We start from the raw sequence: 16,258 nt of genomic DNA on the forward strand, positions 1-16,258 counted from the left end.
AATTTATTAGCCTGATACAGGTACTTGAAGGAGGAAAAGGAGCATGCATAGCAGGACCCTCAGTGTTCAGAGCCCATCAAAGCAAGACTTGCAACCACTTTCCAGTTACACTGTGGTTACAGCCCTTCTGTTAAACAACTGAAGTAAATGATCACTGTATTGGCTGGGATTCAGAGACTATCTCTATCAGTTACTCGCTTCACTTTGACAGCACAAGTAAGGAGAGGCTCCAGGGAAAGTAGATGACTGCAGCATATAGGCAGCAACAGTGCTACCCTTCCATGTTGTGAGAGGGAAGCATGTGAAACTCAGCAGGATTCCCATTTCCGGCAGTCCAACACTTTGGTTTGGTGCTACCAACACTTTACTTTTTAATAATTTTTATTAGACGGTCTCAAAATCACAAGACATTTTCAAAAGGGTTTTGTGATTTGTTTCTTGTTCTCTGACCTATGGTTACTTCAGTGGGCTATGGTAGTTAAGACAATGAGGGGCTTGCAATACTCTCAGTTATGTTTTGGAAAATTAAATTGATATGAAAACCTGTTTGTTAATCATGTTAATTCAAGATTTTACCTTTCTGCTTCACAGGGTTCTTATTCTTAAACACAGTTCAGGTACACTGCGATATTACATATGACAGTTATACATATCCTAGGCAGCAAGATCTAAAGCACACAGTAAAAGGATTCATTTGAGTGTCTCAGGAGTCTTCCCGGTATAATATCTGCTGAAGCAAATGTAGAGGGATTGCAGAACTGCACCTTTAATTCATTCATATGGTTTAGATCTCTCAGACAGTGATCAATCAGTCATTCTTCTCCAAAACCTCTGCTTGTTCTCTAGTGGTAAATTTATCAGCAGGGACCCAGATAAAGTCCTAATTTTGAACTTGAAGAAAATGCCATGAGCCCCACCAGGATGTAGGTGAGAATCTGAAAAAGAAAAATCCTAAAAAAACAAATGGACAAAACCAAAAGTGAGAATCTCTCCCCATAAAGAACGACAAGCTTATTAAGGAATATATAATTTGCAACTAAACTAATCTCCTTTACAAAACATGTCACGATTACATATACAGGCAATGATAACGTACCTTTCCAGAAGCCCTTGGGTTTTGCTGCTGTAATACCGAGTTGTGTCCGCTAGATGGACGTCATTTTCAACAAGTTGGAAGGTTCGGGTCTGCACCAGGCTTCGGGGCCCCCATAAAAGACACTTTCTTTTCTGTTTAACGATTAACAGAGACTTGAGTAGCAATAGCTGTGTATAAACATCTCCACTGATGAATTCATAAGTCTACTGCCACATTGCCATTGCCACAGCAAACACAAACATTGACTGGGACTGTTTCTGGAAGGTTGCCCATGAGATAGGAACTGTTGGTTATTTTCTCCATTTTAATAACCCAATTATAATAAGGCATTAATTTAGTCTATTTCAATCAAAACTCATGAGTCAGTGTGCCCCTGAAATAATGACTTAAAATCAACTTTAAAGCAATTGACTGTAAGAATGATTTCTTGTTAGACTTTGAGCTTCTGAGCTTTTGGGTTCATTCTGGTTTTACCCTGCCTTGGGATTTATTTAGCTTGGATTGTTTGGAAAACACCATTCTTGTGTTTTCTCTGTAATCATGAGAGCAAAATTTGGTTTGAATTTTAAATACAAGGTGAGGAATGTAAAAAATAATAATCACATGACTCAAAGAACAGATAAATAAACCCAGCAAATATTTTGTGGTTTGCAACAAGACTATCAAGTTTTGGCAAAACTGAATGAAAAAAATATCCTTTTCTTACTCTTCTAGGCTCATACTTGGCAGTACACATTCAGGCACTTTGGTAAACACATGCAAACACAGACACATGTCTTTCCTTGAAAACATACATATTTTTAAACTAAGACTTGAGCTGCAAAAGCCCCTCTGGAATAACCTGTAAAATAAGCGTCACTGCTTCTGGATCTGAATGCCACCTGGCTTCAAATCCAGAACAAAACTCATCAATGGATTTCTCCAAGAAATTCTGGCACACAGTGAAAATCTGGAAGAGGCATTTTGAAAACACAGCATGGAAATGCAGGGCAGGCTCAAAGTAAGAATGAATTAGTACAGTAACCTGCAGAAAACTTCAAGATCAGAGACATGACAAATTCAGTTTATGAGATCATCCAGCAGTTTCTTACATGACTACTACTTCCACTTAAAGTATTAGGTTCTGGTTTAAATCAGCAAAGTGCCTGGTTTAGTCAGAATGCACAAGATTTTGTCAAAGATTTGAGTCCCATTATGAGCTGCCACTTAATTAGATGAATACCATTATAATTAATTAGATGAATACCATGTTAATTAACACTACAGGGGACTACTTACTTAAGAAGTTTCTGTTTCTAGCAAGGCATCCTGGTGCTATCCAGCCAGTCAGCTGTGGGTATTTTCTACCTCTGGTTCAGCCAGTCAGCTGTGGGTATTTTCTACCTCTGGTTCAGCCAGCAAGCCAGAGAAGGTAGACTTGTTAGTTTTGAGGCAAGAGAGGAAAGCAAGAGCGCAATGGAGCAAGTGATCTGATGGTATTATGTGAGAGGGAATAGGAAAGATCCTAGAGGGAAAGGTAAAGAACATAGGCCACCCACAGACATGTATGAACAAACTTCTTTATCCTAAGGATCATGGAACAATTCATTAGTGATCAAATCCACATTTAGCATAGTTGTCAAAAAAAGCAACCAAGCTAAAGAAGTTTTAATAAGAAGCCATTTGTGTTGCTTGCAGAGGAAATAGAGATACAGTGCATGTAAATTAATATTTTAGACCATTGTCATGCAAACCACTGCTTAAATCAGGAAGTTTCTGAAAGAAAAGCATACATTAAAAATGAATTAACCTCCAGGCTGCAAGATTTTAATAAAAATAGATCTTAAATAGATGAAGGGCAATGCTTCCAAAACCTGTGAAATTAAATTGTTTTTATATATCCTTGTTCTTCTGATAGCCTTACCTCTGAATAATATTTTCATTTTAATTGCATCAGCAGTTTTGTATTGTTCTGCTAAGTAAATCTTTCATAACTCAGGCTAGCCATGAATAATTTTGGTTTTCAAATGAAAAATCAAAACCTGGACTATGTTAACTGGATAATATGACCACTGTTCCTCAAGGGAAATAAAAGTATTGCTCCTGATTGTAGTCAAGTCATACGGAATGATGCCTTTCTGTACTTAGTGAAAGGAAGTTGCTTATAATGGGAGAAGGAATTCAGATGGTGGTGACCCTAACCCATGGAGTTCAGTAAGATGTGGAGTAATTGATACAGACTCCTCAGGTACCACACCAGCAGTCTCCTAAGCCAAACCTGCATTTTTCTGGGAGCACAGGAATTACAGGCATCACAGAAAGGTAAGATAGTAAAGTATCCCTCTCTGAACAACTATAGGAAACCTAAAATTGTCTGATTTTAGTCTTGATGGGATAGCCTGAATTTCAGGACACAGAATTCAAGAACGAGGCTGTACCTGCTTGGACGTAAGTAGATAAAGCCACTTCAAAGTGAGATAAGTTTAACTTCATGATAAAGCCCATCAAATGTGATCAGAAAACTGTCCCTTAAAGTATTAAAACTGTTTTATTCTGCATTGCAATAAAACGGCATTTAATTTTTTTTAATGGGTATACCTTTAGTACCACACTGGGGTTAAATCAATTCTTAGTAACATTTATGTATGTTTAAAGAAAGTGCATTGAGGATGATAGCAGGTGCTGAAGAAAATATCTTTTCTGATTAAAAGTGAATAATATGGATATGCCAAATTGCTGGGGAGTAGTTGCCACAGGATAGTCAGTGATATGATAGGTTGATATCAGTCAGGGGTACAGCAGAGAAATCCAGTGATGACTTACTAATGGAAACCAGGGGAAAACACTAAGTCTCTTCTTTGCCTCTATAACATGGATTTATAGGTGCAAAATGAAATGTAACCTACCCAAGTTAGTTGAATTTTATTCAGTCATGCTTTCTCTATTTATCTACTTTTCTTTTAAGCACATTAATCTATGATTTTCATATTTATTCTATAACTTGAAACAAGGTTTCCTTTGAATGATGATTTCATTAGGACTTGTTTTGCCACACGCCTTCAGAGGTATGTACTACATTAATTCTGTCACATCTTTTACCTTATTTTTGGTTTTATTTCACATGAATTATGGAAAAAAATCTACATGCTGATAAGCAGAGGATGAAATTTCCATTTATTTCTCATAATTTAGATGGAAGTTGAACCTTCAAAATAAAACAGAGTTCACAGCATAGCACTGCTTACTGTGCTGACTGAATGGGACTGTAGCTTATTACAAAATTATTACAAAAGGCAAGAATTACATTATTAGGAATCAAAGTCAAGTAAGTCCTCACCACCTTTAAGAGCTCCTGTAAAAATCAACTTTCAAAATATCCTTTGGTGTAAGCTGTACTTGCTCCTTACCACAATCCCATCATTTGTGAAGTTATATTAAGCTGCTCTTTCTATAAGAGAAAAGCTGAGAGAGAAGGATCATGATAAATCACATAATCACTAGAAAGCTAAGTAATATTATAAAAATCAGTTTATGTGCTCTGAGGTAAGGTCTTCCCATTGGAAAGAGTGGCAGAATCCTTATACTCTCAGTATAAGGACTATGCACTCAAAACAGGCAGGAACATTTGCATTGCCACAGTGTGAAGAGGTGCTCATTGTCCAAAAATGAAAGTAAATTAGACCCTACAAGCATCTCTACTCCAGCACTGAAAATCTGCCAGTTCAGTTAGAGCAAGAATATCTTGCTAGTTTTCAAGTAGGGAACCTTTGGACCTTGCCAACCAGGACTGTTGGAAAAAGTGTGACAAATTAGCCTATTCCTTCCTACACTACAGCCTTTCCCCCACCATGGTAAAAGGCATATTATGGGAGGGAGCAGAATGGGCAATACATCATGTTTCTCTATCCTTTTAGGCTTTCACCAGCATCATCTGCTGTCTTCAGTCTCCTTCAGAGAAGAGGGTCTGCCACATCTGGCTAAAGCAGCAGCTGCCAGTATTCTACATGACTGAGCTAAACCCATCTGTTTAAAACAGTTCACACTACTGCATCGAGGACACTGAAAAGAACTCTATACAGATCAAAAATTGGTCTTATGAAGAAAAATGAGCTTGCTTCTACATTAGTACCTATGGTATATAAACTCCAATTTGAAGTAGGAAACAGATAAAAAGTACAAAGTAAAGTACAAAGTATTGATTTTTTTCTAACCACACAACATACTGAGACAATAGTCATGTGGAAGTGCATTACACTTCCTGCAACTGTTTCCAATGTTTGCATCATCCCCAGATGGCTGACAGGTTCAATTCTAGCCCAAATTCAGTCCCAAAATAAGTGGCATATTCAGTTCAATGTAGGACTGTGTTGATGACACAGTAGAAGAAGATTTTGACCCTATAATACATGGAAGCCCTTCCCTATATTAAAACTGTGATGCTTTAATGGGCTGAACAGAGGTTCATCCTGACTTTGCGCCATGAAGTCTGCAGGGTAGGTTTCACCTTGGTATGCTGTTTCTTCTGATGTGCAGGCATGGTGTAGGACCCAGTAATCTGTGAAGAAGCACATGCAATAACCTCATACTAACACGGCAGTTCAAGATCCCGTGTGCAGAAAGCTGATGAAGAAAACACCTTACCTGCTTGAACACTGCAGAAACAGGCCCCAGCTAACTGTTCTTCTCATGTTCTGTCACAAAAAGATATGTTGCTAGCTAGGCATAGCTATTTGATTCTTCTGTCTCACATCCCTGCATACAGGGCATTTAAGAGAAGCAGTGCATTGTACAGCTGATCAAATAGGGAAGGTGAAAAAGCCACCTAGGAAACTGTAATTTAACGAAGTGTTTCCTCACACTTGCTGAAATAGAATTTGTATTCCTGTTCCATTTTTATGTTCTCATGGCAAAATAAGGTAAGACCATTTGACTTCTGATTAAAAATTTACTGATTTAAATCAGCAACAGATGTGTCTTCTCATTTGTTAGAATGTTACACTGCTCAGTGGGTACAATATGAAAAACAAACAGTCCATGGAACAATGAAACACCTCATTAATAAAAATATTGTGTCAAGCCTTACTGACCAAGCCTTGATAGGAAAAAAGCCCTATTTAAATCCTCTTGTAGTGTTCCAGTGGAGACCAGTCAACAATCACAGATTGCTCTCAGCAGTGGTGGATAGGCTTTTTAGAGGTTGGCATTAGTATTTATTCTACTGAGGCAGAGGTAAGGTAAGAAAAATAGCGAGGTCTGTGAAGGAGAGTTGTGACACCCTAACTTTTGTCTTCTTACTATAGGCACATGAAAACACTGAGGTAAAGTCATTAGCACACATGAATATAGTGTGCTGATGATGAACAATAGAAAGAGACAAAGAGTGGGAAGAAAAGTCCATGAGAAAAAGCAATACAAAGCAAGAGGTCAGACAGCATTCAGCTAAGTCCTGACTATGCCAAAACCTTCCAGACAGTCTGAAGGCGGCCTAAGCAGACGGAAAGTATCAAAGCTTAAGGCTCCTTAGTATGATAATGAGACAATTTATGATGCATCAGAGGCACATTGACCCTTGCAATGAATATCAAGTGAAGAACTTTCTCCTACAGCATTCAGAACCAAAAGTACTCCACTTTTAAGTAGGTCCAGCACTGTGAGGTTTGAGGAGATGGCAGCTTGGATTTGAACGGATGGCAGAGCTACAGCCTTCTTTTTATTTTGTATGAAAATGCTGCATTAAAGTGAAACTAGTTAACTAAACTGATGACAAAGACTATGTGAGTCCATGTTAATGACAGTTCACTGTGGTTTAGATTCTTAACTGAACCAAAGCCCTAGTCTTAACTGAATAAGAATACACAGATCACTGTTGGTCCTGCTAAACCATTCCTTGGGATCAAAATAACCTTCTATTTGGAAAGACTTGAGGTATTAAATGTAGTCATTGTCAAACAGTAAAACAAGTAGCAGTGCTGTTATACCTGCATAACATGACAGAAAAGAAATACAGGTGCCATGTGTAAGAATCTTGACCTCACAGCCCTCTAAAAACACAAAATTTGCAGAATATCATAGGAAAATTTTAGAAATACTGAAAACTTAAAGTGAGGTTGGCTGGTATGAGATTCCTTAAACAGCTTCAGTAAAGGAGTTCACATTTGAGCTCAGAGTCTTGACTCCCTTCAGAGGACGGGAAAAATGGGTGTTTATAGGATGCAGTTTATCACATCCTATGGTAGGTGGCTAAAACAGATCAGATGCAATCGAATGCTTCTGGGATACAGAGCTACAGGCATGAAAAGAAAATACTAAACTTCTGTTAGTTTCAAAATAAACCCTGCTTTCATTCAAAGTCCTTAACCTTAACCCAGGTGGAAAAAGCCTCAGACTTTCATTCAATATAGCATTTCTTTAAGAACAAAAATAAAGGCACTAAATTGATGCAGGTCTACAAATTGCTGCATTAAGTCTGCTATACACAACCCACGCACAATAACATAAGGGCAATGTAAAAACATGCATTAGGGATGAAGAAGAATATTAGATTCATCTCTTCCCCTATGAAAGGATGAGCTGAGAGCTGATGGTGGGTGAGTACTGCTAGCAAAGCAAACACTTCACTGTCTGTGGGTGAACATTTCATGCATGCTCTTTATTATAAAGCCCACTGAAAACTGAAAGTTGCTTTTCTGAAGGAGCTGTTGTATAACTCTGACATCTGGGGTTTTCATTCAATGCCCTGTTTGAACTGGTTATGGAACATATTAAACCCAGAAGGCTTCCCTTCAGCTGTTTACAAACCTTCCCCACTCTCCCCCACCATCCCAGCTTTGTCAACAGCCTGCAGTTCAAACCTGGGGCTGAAGGCTCAAGTCTCTTTCTTGGATAGGCACTACCATTGGCTACAGCAAAGGAACCCCAGTTTAAAATACAGTCTATTCTCAAGGGTTTAGCAGAATTGACTGTTGTTTTCAGAAGCTTAATCCACTACTCTACCTTTGGGTCCAACCAAACAAGGTGCTATGCCTATAAAAAGGACCTTTGGTTTCGGTGTATTTTTAAAGCTATGTATGCCTACAGCTGTACAACTGACATAACTTACATACATGGTTGGAACCATATACCATACTTTCTTCTGTTTATTTTTATAGTCAGGAATCAGGCAGTAGGTCCATGCCTGATGTTAGCAGCATTACTAAAAAATTCAGATGAATAAACCAAAACAAATCATTCCTTCTTTCTGTTCACAGCTTGTAAACACACTTGAACTTGCTATTCAAAATAATCATGGATTTATCTATACAATTACACACACATACACAAGGTGCTCACAATAACTCACTGCAAATACTAAAGCTTCAGAATTCCTATGGAGGGAACAGGCTGTTACAAAGTGTTTTGGATGCCCAGACTGTAGGGATTCAAAAAGGAACTATATAATTTTGTGAAAGAAAACCCCTGCAAGCTGCTATTAAACCCAAACACCACAACTTTCAAATCAGGATGCCTTTGAGTTGCAATTGGCTGGAAGATTGGGAAAAGTACTGGGAAAGTAATATTATAGTACTCCCTGTGCTTATGATTTACCATGAGCATCAAAGCCAGTGTTGCAAAGAGGAGACTGGGTGAAACCTGTGACTGGCTCTGCCTTTACCTGACTCACCACTGTCTTTCTTGTGTTTCATTGTCTTTATATGACATAGATAAAAGTGTCACTGCTTTGCTGATTGCATTGTTTGTGCAGCTATCTGCTACAGTAAAAAGTCAAAATCTAGACAGACACTTATGATAGAAATTACCTTTCCTAAAACACTCTAAAAGCTTGCTTATCTTTATGTAGCTGGGGTACTGTAAGGTGATTTTTTCCCTTCCAGACTCACCATGGCAGTTTGTGGAAGCAGAGAATATCAATAGGTTCAAAAAGCAGCTGCACATATTTGTGGAAAACTGGTCAATAAATGATACTAAGAGACACAGACAGGAACATTCCCTTGATACCCCTATTCCAAAAACCTTGACTCCAGGACAGCAGGATGTGGACAGGCTCATGTGTTTTCCCCAAACAGCCACTCCTCTTGTCCCAGCCATAGCCACAATACATGGCTTCTCCAAGCCAGCAAACAATTTCTTATATTCTTATCACCACAACAATTACAAGAAAGGGACATGGCTACCTAAGCTATTACTGCTTTCTTTAATTTGCCTTAAATGCTGAGTAAAGTGAACATGATCAAAGAGGTGAACATGGAAGCAAGCAAGAAATCTCAGCCACACACGTCATGCTGTGGGTACCGCTGTGTTGGTTCAATCAAGGGTCTGTTACTGCTCATAATGGCAGAACAGAGGCAAGCTCCTCCATCAGCTTAAAACCCTTACAGCTGTGTTCTTTGTTCATCCTGTTGAGGACAGAGCCATAAGCACAGGAGCTGCAAGAAGGAGGGTAGATTGGTATGCCAACATAGCCAGCAGGAAACTCAAACTGGCAGTGTTTCCAGTTAAGGATAATCATGGAATCATTATCAGAAGATCCAGTGTAGAAACAGCAGCTGAAATATAGTACAGTGAAAATACAGTACCACAGTGGCATGATATGGACCAGCAAAAATTTGTGACAGTACAAAAAGGGAAAAAAAAGAAAAAGATCTAAAGCTGAGTGTGCAGAGTAGTCCCAGGGAAATGCTTGCAGATGTATATCTTTGACTCTAACTTTCTAAGAATGATGTGCATTGTAATTCTGGTTGGCTGTATGACTCCACAAAGCATAAAAAGGGCACCCACATTGGATAATGCAGTCTTAGCCACCACAAAGGAGGTACAGGATATAAAAACATATTGCATCAGACTTCCCAGACTTATACAATGAAAAACTTTGGTTAGGGAAGCAAATTTTACTGTTTCTAAAAATTAATACCTGTGAACAGTTGCCAACATATAATCATCTCATTAACTAAGACCTACACTAGTAACTGCGTAGAAGTGTATGAGCATATGGATAACACTGTGCTTTGCATGGCAATGTTAGATACTCAGAGCTGAGACTTCATTTGCCCTGAGCAAAAAGGGTTGACTACATCTTGAGCAACTCCGTTCAAACCAACTTAAATCCCAGCAGGTCAGGTGCCAATGGTTGTGTAGCTACGAGAACATGGATCTCAGCTCAGGCTGCTGGGCTGGATAGGTACCAAACCTCTCTGGCAGCTGCAGTTGTAGCTATTTTCTTAGGGGGACCCAAGCAGCTAGTTTAAAGTTAATTTGGGAAAAGGTACATGAGAAGCAGTAACATCACAAAAGCAGCAGAGTCCCACTGTGAGCGATGTTTAGTACTGCTCTACTCATTACTTACCTGCTGCTAGGTAAGTGGACACTTGGAACCAAATAAAAAATGCCAGACAAAAGACTCGGGACCTACAAGCACCAAAACTGCAATATATCTATGGACACACCACCAATTCATCTGTGCAATGCTATTAGACCTGACTGATTTAATTTCTGTCCATTTGAAGCAATGGAGTTATGCTAGCACAGTCAGAATCAGGTGCTTCCTACTGCAGTATCTACATTCTGATGTTATGAAACCGCAGTACCATATACCACCGTAATGGTATACAGCATATTTCTTGGTATATGAAATGCATTCTACAATAGGCTTATCATTGATAAAAGCCTCTAAGATGTTGCTCTTTTTACTTGTACAAAAGCTACTAAGAAGAATAACCCTAGCAGCTAGATTCTTGGTTGATGTGAAGTATGTACAGGTTGCTGTCCTTTTATTACCAAGCACTAATGGCAATTTCAGAAAATGAATTCAGGCAAAGTGCCACATAATAGGAGATCAGTTATAAGAGTAGTAAGTCATGTTAAAAGTCAGGCAAGTGACTAACATTGACAGGAATATAACCAGTTAGCTGGCTGTGGTTTTGAGGAAATTAGCTAATACATTTACTGCATGAAAACAAGATATCAAAGGATTTGGGGGAACAAATAGCATTTAGATTCTTGAGATCAAAGTTTATCACGTTATCACTCGCAGTTCTACAGATTCCAAGAAATGCAAGGAAGATTCTGAAAAAGTCAAACAGAACATCAATTCAAGATTCAATATTAACCCAGGAATCTTGTCTTACTGTGGTGTGTGTGTGCTTTATTCACCCAATGACAGTGGCAAGGGTTGCCAGATTGAGGAAGAGAATGCAAGAGTCTACCTTGCTTGAATTATGCCATATATCAAGCTTCATTATCATAAGCTTATCAGGGATAACCTAATTGTAAGAAAGCATTTCTTTAAAGAAATGAAGGGTTCCCCACAATGTGACATTGAAGTCAGACTACTGAATTCCTCAAAATGCAACTTTGCTGCTAGTTACCTATAACAGAAACAAGTGCTAGATTCAGACTATCTTTACTACATAAGCATGTTTCTATTATTGGCTTTGGGAAATTCAACTAAATTTTTCTTAGTCACTTCACAGCTGATTTTTCCAGTCCACAAGAACTCCTCTGTCCTTTGGGAACACAACACTACAGCTGCTTTTTTATATGGGAAGAAGTATAAAGTAACCAATACCTCTCTCACACAGCCCTCTACGGACTGGCTTTTGCAAACATAGGGCCACACAGGACCTTAAGTGGCTTTCATGATGTCCACACCTAACATGCAGACATAGCAAATTCTGATTTACTGTGGATATACAAAGTGCATGTAATACTTCCATGGGTCTACTGGAATATGCTTGGCTTGTGATTGAAGCAATAATCTACTTCATATGCACAGCAGTTCTGCTGTGTGAAGAGCATCTGAAAGGAAGCTGGGAAAGGGATACTTTTACCAACATCCCCCCAGCCTGAGGCCTCCTGACCTTTATATACTTGTGTGTTTCATGCTTTCTGGTGATAATACATTTAATGCTGCCCCGCCATGCATTAGTTATTTCACCATTAGAATACTTCCAAACAGTTACTGTCAAGCTAACTGTAATCCAGGGCTTGCAATCACCCTCCCTATAGATTCCAGGATTTCATGACAAAACGCTCACGCTCTGTCCACTCTCCTCTACTCTCTGCTGTATTTGCTAAGCATCAGTCTTATTACCAGATGAAAATTATCCAAGCAGAAAGTTAAGATGACACACCTTAAAGCATAGGTAGCAGTTTCCTATTCACTTTCATAAAACTGAGAACCATAAAACCATTTATAAAGTTAAAACACATTCAATCAAAGGAACAGATTTCAGAATGTTTATGAATGAGGTTATGAATTATAACAAAGATTACCTACCAGGATTTTTTTTTTTTTCCCTCCTCCTTACCCCTGCCCCTGCTCTGGTTAGGAAGCAGTGAATTCCACTGCTGCAGGCAGTGTGGTCCCCAGATTTCAAAGGGAAACCTGAAAGAAAAAAGCTCTGTAAAGAAGTGGTACAGGATAAAGAAGATGCAGGAGTATAACAAATGCAGATTTCTAGAAACATGCTAGAAGCTGAATTTTTTTCCCTGAGTTTATTTCAGGACAAGCAGTGAGAGCCTCTGAGCAAACAGAAACCTTCTTCACTGAAGCTAAAAATGCCATTTCCCACATAGATTACATACAAATCATAAAAGAAGGTTTGAGACATTCAAACCATTGTTTGCCACATTATTTCAAGAATTCATTTCTAATACTACTTATTTAGCAAGTCAGTTTTCATACTTTGCTATAAAAAGCTTCTACTTAGGTCAAATGAAGATGGATGAGTAGGAATTACTTGACAAATTTAAGAAAGCCAAAACATGTATGGTGGCCACTAGAAGGCAGTTTGCAGAGCATTACTGGTGGTATGAACACTCAGGAACATAAGGGATCATGATGAAAGAAGCAGCACTTGTAGTTCCATGGCAGCATGGAAACCTGCAGGATGACAGGCTACGTTACAGGGAGCAAGATGATTTTGGCAAGTGTCATCTGGTGTGCAATATCTATTGTGATATTTGTTCAGGTATTGATGAGAAAGTCTGTGAGTACTTACATGAAACCATTGTTATTAATACTAACCAGTTAATAACTCATGCCAGAGAACGAGTTACTAGGTACTTGATCCTTGAAACCTTCTGAAATGTAAGCATTGCATCTATTGTCACTGAAATCCAGGAAATAAGCTCTCCAACCAGAATGACAAGTTAGAAAGCTGACATTACTTTACTACAGTACCGGGTACATTAATTGAGAGATGAGTAATACAGTTATGATGTAGAAAGAAAATTTATGGTACTTTCAAGGCCAGATGGTGCAAGTAATGGCTGAGAGCAGTTTTAATCTGTAAGCTCTTTGCATGTTTACATGAAATAAATTGTTCTCTTTCTAGTGATGGGATGCTGCCATTCCAGAAATCTTCACAGCTGGCAATTTCAGTAGAGTTCAAGAATTCAGTGTATACAGACCTCATCTTGATCTGCACAGAGATACTTGTTTAGGGTCAGGTCCCATACATGTCAGGAAGGTAGCATGTGGAAACATCTTGCAGTTCTGTGCTTGTATGGATATAAAGAAAGTCATGGTTCAAAGCTGGTGTTTGTTGGAGCTTCTATAATTAGAAAATACAAATGTTTTCTTTATGTGCATATTGTAAACTCTATGTAGTGTAAAAGCTGTAACTTTACACTACATAGTAAGTGTATATGTAAGTGAAAGTTTCCAGACATAATTTTTGTATGTTAATTTTAAGCATCTGGATACCATTCTGAATACTTAATTACTGTTTTCAAAAATCACCTATGAAGATAGTTTAGCAGAGCATCTACAAGTAAAGCTGTTTCACTATAGTGCAGTGTATCTCATCCCTTTCATGCTGAAAAGATGAAAACTTCATGATCTCTGTAGGTTTACTGTTAAAGTATAGATGTTAAGCAGCAGCCTGAATAATTTGTTTTTATAACTCAGCATGTTGACAGAGAACTCTTGATCTCAAAGGATATGGTTAATTGTGAGCAGGGGGAATGCTTCCATGGGTTTACTGCTCCTACAGAACACATTAGAGCAGGTTTGGCCCCATAATAACCACAGCTTCATTGACTACCCAAACAGAGGCATCTTACACACAAGCTGTTTAAACTGTATGTGTCCATACAGGTGTGCTGTAAGGATACCAGATACCAGAGGGAGTCATAGTAGAACAGGACACATGATCTAATGCAGCCAAGTTTGAAGCTGCTAACATAAATATCTGGATTGTGTTATACTATTCCTAACTTGATATGACTTTCACTCACAAAAGAAGTACCGTTGCTGCCTGTAGCCACTGAAGTGTAGCACAGAATCATAGAATCATAGAATAGTTAGGGTTGGAAAGGACCTCAAGATCATCTAGTTCCAACCCCCCTGCCATGGGCAGGGACACCTCACACTAAACCATCCCACACAAGGCTTCATCCGACCTGGCCTTGAACACCGCCAGGGATGGAGCACTCACAGCCTCCCTGGGCAACCCATTCCAGTGTCTCACCACCCTAACAGGAAAGAATTTCTTCCTTATATCCAATCTAAACTTCCCCTGTTTAAGTTTTAACCCATTACCCCTTGTCCTGTCACTACAGTCCCTGACGAAGAGTCCCTCCCCAGCATCTCTATAGGCCCCCTTCAGATACTGGAAGGCTGCTGTTAGGTCCCCACGCAGCCTTCTCTTCTCCAGGCTGAACAGCCCCAACTTCCTCAGCCTGTCTTCATACGGGAGGTGCTCCAGTCCCCTGATCATCCTCGTGGCCCTCATCTGGACTTGTTCCAACAGTTCCATGTCCTTTTTATGTTGAGGACACCAGAACTGCACACAATACTCCAGGTGAGATCTCACAAGAGCAGAGTAGAGGGGCAGGATCACCTCTTTCGACCTGCTGATCACACTCCTTTTGATGCAGCCCAGGATACGGTTGGCTTTCTGGGCTGCAAGCGCACACTGAGGCCGGCTCATGTTCATTTTCTCATTGACCAGCACCCCCAAGTTCTTCTCCGCAGGGCCGCTCTGAATCTCTTCTCTGCCCAATCTGTAGCTGTGCCTGGGATTGCTCCGACCCAGGTGTAGGACCTTGCACTTGTCATGGTTGAACTTCATAAGGTTGGCATCAGCCCACCTCACAAGCGTGTCATGGTCCCTCTGGATGGCATCCCTTCCCTCCAGCATATCAACCGGACCACACAGCTTGGTGTCATTGGCAAACTTGCTGAGGGCACACTCAATCCCACTGTCCATGTCAGTGATGAAGATGTTAAAGAAGACTGGTCCCAACACCGATCCCTGAGGACACCACTCGTTACTGGTCTCCAGACGGACATCGAGCCATTGACCACAACTCTTTGTGTGCGGCCATCCAGCCAGTTCTTTATCCACCGAGTGGTCCACCCATCAAATTGATATCTCTCCAATTTAGCGAGAAGGATGTTGTGTGGGACAGTGTCAAACGCTTTGCACAAGTCCAGGTAGATGACATCAACTGTTTTACCCTTGTCCATCAATTCTGTAGCCCCATCATAGAAGGCCTCCAAATTGGTCAGGCAGGATATGTCCAAAGGAGCTTTAAGCATAGCCACTCAAGCACTGTACTACAGTCATTACAATGCAGAGACCCCAGTTTCTCAGCAGGGTGAATTAATCTGTTGTCACTGTCAAGTAGATATGCCCTAACTATTTCTCTTGGACTTAGACTCTTTTATATTAATGGATTTCACTGCTTGAGGTATTTTAATTGTGTTCTATTGCCAAAGGCTTTCTAATACCTTGATGAGGTTTTATGTAGAAACAGAATTTTCTGGTTGCTTAAAGACTGAGATGACATCCTGAGTAATTGCACAGTTTAGGAAGATATCCGACCATATGCCTGGCAATTTCACACTCACATTTGATAACCACTTAATTTATATGAATAATCTAAAAACACAACAGGAATGCCCCAGTGGTTTCGATGCATTTATTTTTAAAGGTTATTAGCATACAGGCTTCCCAACATTCCCAGCTATCTACTAGCTTTTAATACAAATGAATTAGACACTGATAAAGAATAAAACAGCTTGATGTAGCTGGTCTCGCCTGAATTGTCCTTAGTAGGACTATTTTGCTAAGTGAGATTCATATACCTGTTGGAGCATGGTCAGTCTGTAGCACTGGTAATACTTGGTGAGGTAACAATATCAAATCATACCTTTTGCATTATTTTAATGCAGACAGC

General features: G+C 39.5%; 1 long non-coding RNA gene across 2 annotated transcripts in view; it reads right to left on the reverse strand.

Moving 5' to 3' along the window:
* Positions 1-16,258, reverse strand: part of LOC136012574 (uncharacterized) — a 51,622-nt gene continuing 35,364 nt past the window's right edge. For both annotated transcript variants that reach the window (XR_010611830.1, XR_010611831.1), the window contains 3 exons: positions 12,348-12,455; positions 1,097-1,227; positions 1-951 (listed from right to left, as the gene is read on the reverse strand). This is a non-coding gene — a long non-coding RNA (uncharacterized LOC136012574). The remainder of the gene's footprint in view (positions 952-1,096; positions 1,228-12,347; positions 12,456-16,258) is intronic.

Source organism: Lathamus discolor, chromosome 4 (genome assembly GCF_037157495.1).
Source record: "Lathamus discolor isolate bLatDis1 chromosome 4, bLatDis1.hap1, whole genome shotgun sequence".
Lineage (NCBI taxonomy): Eukaryota > Metazoa > Chordata > Aves > Psittaciformes > Psittacidae > Lathamus > Lathamus discolor.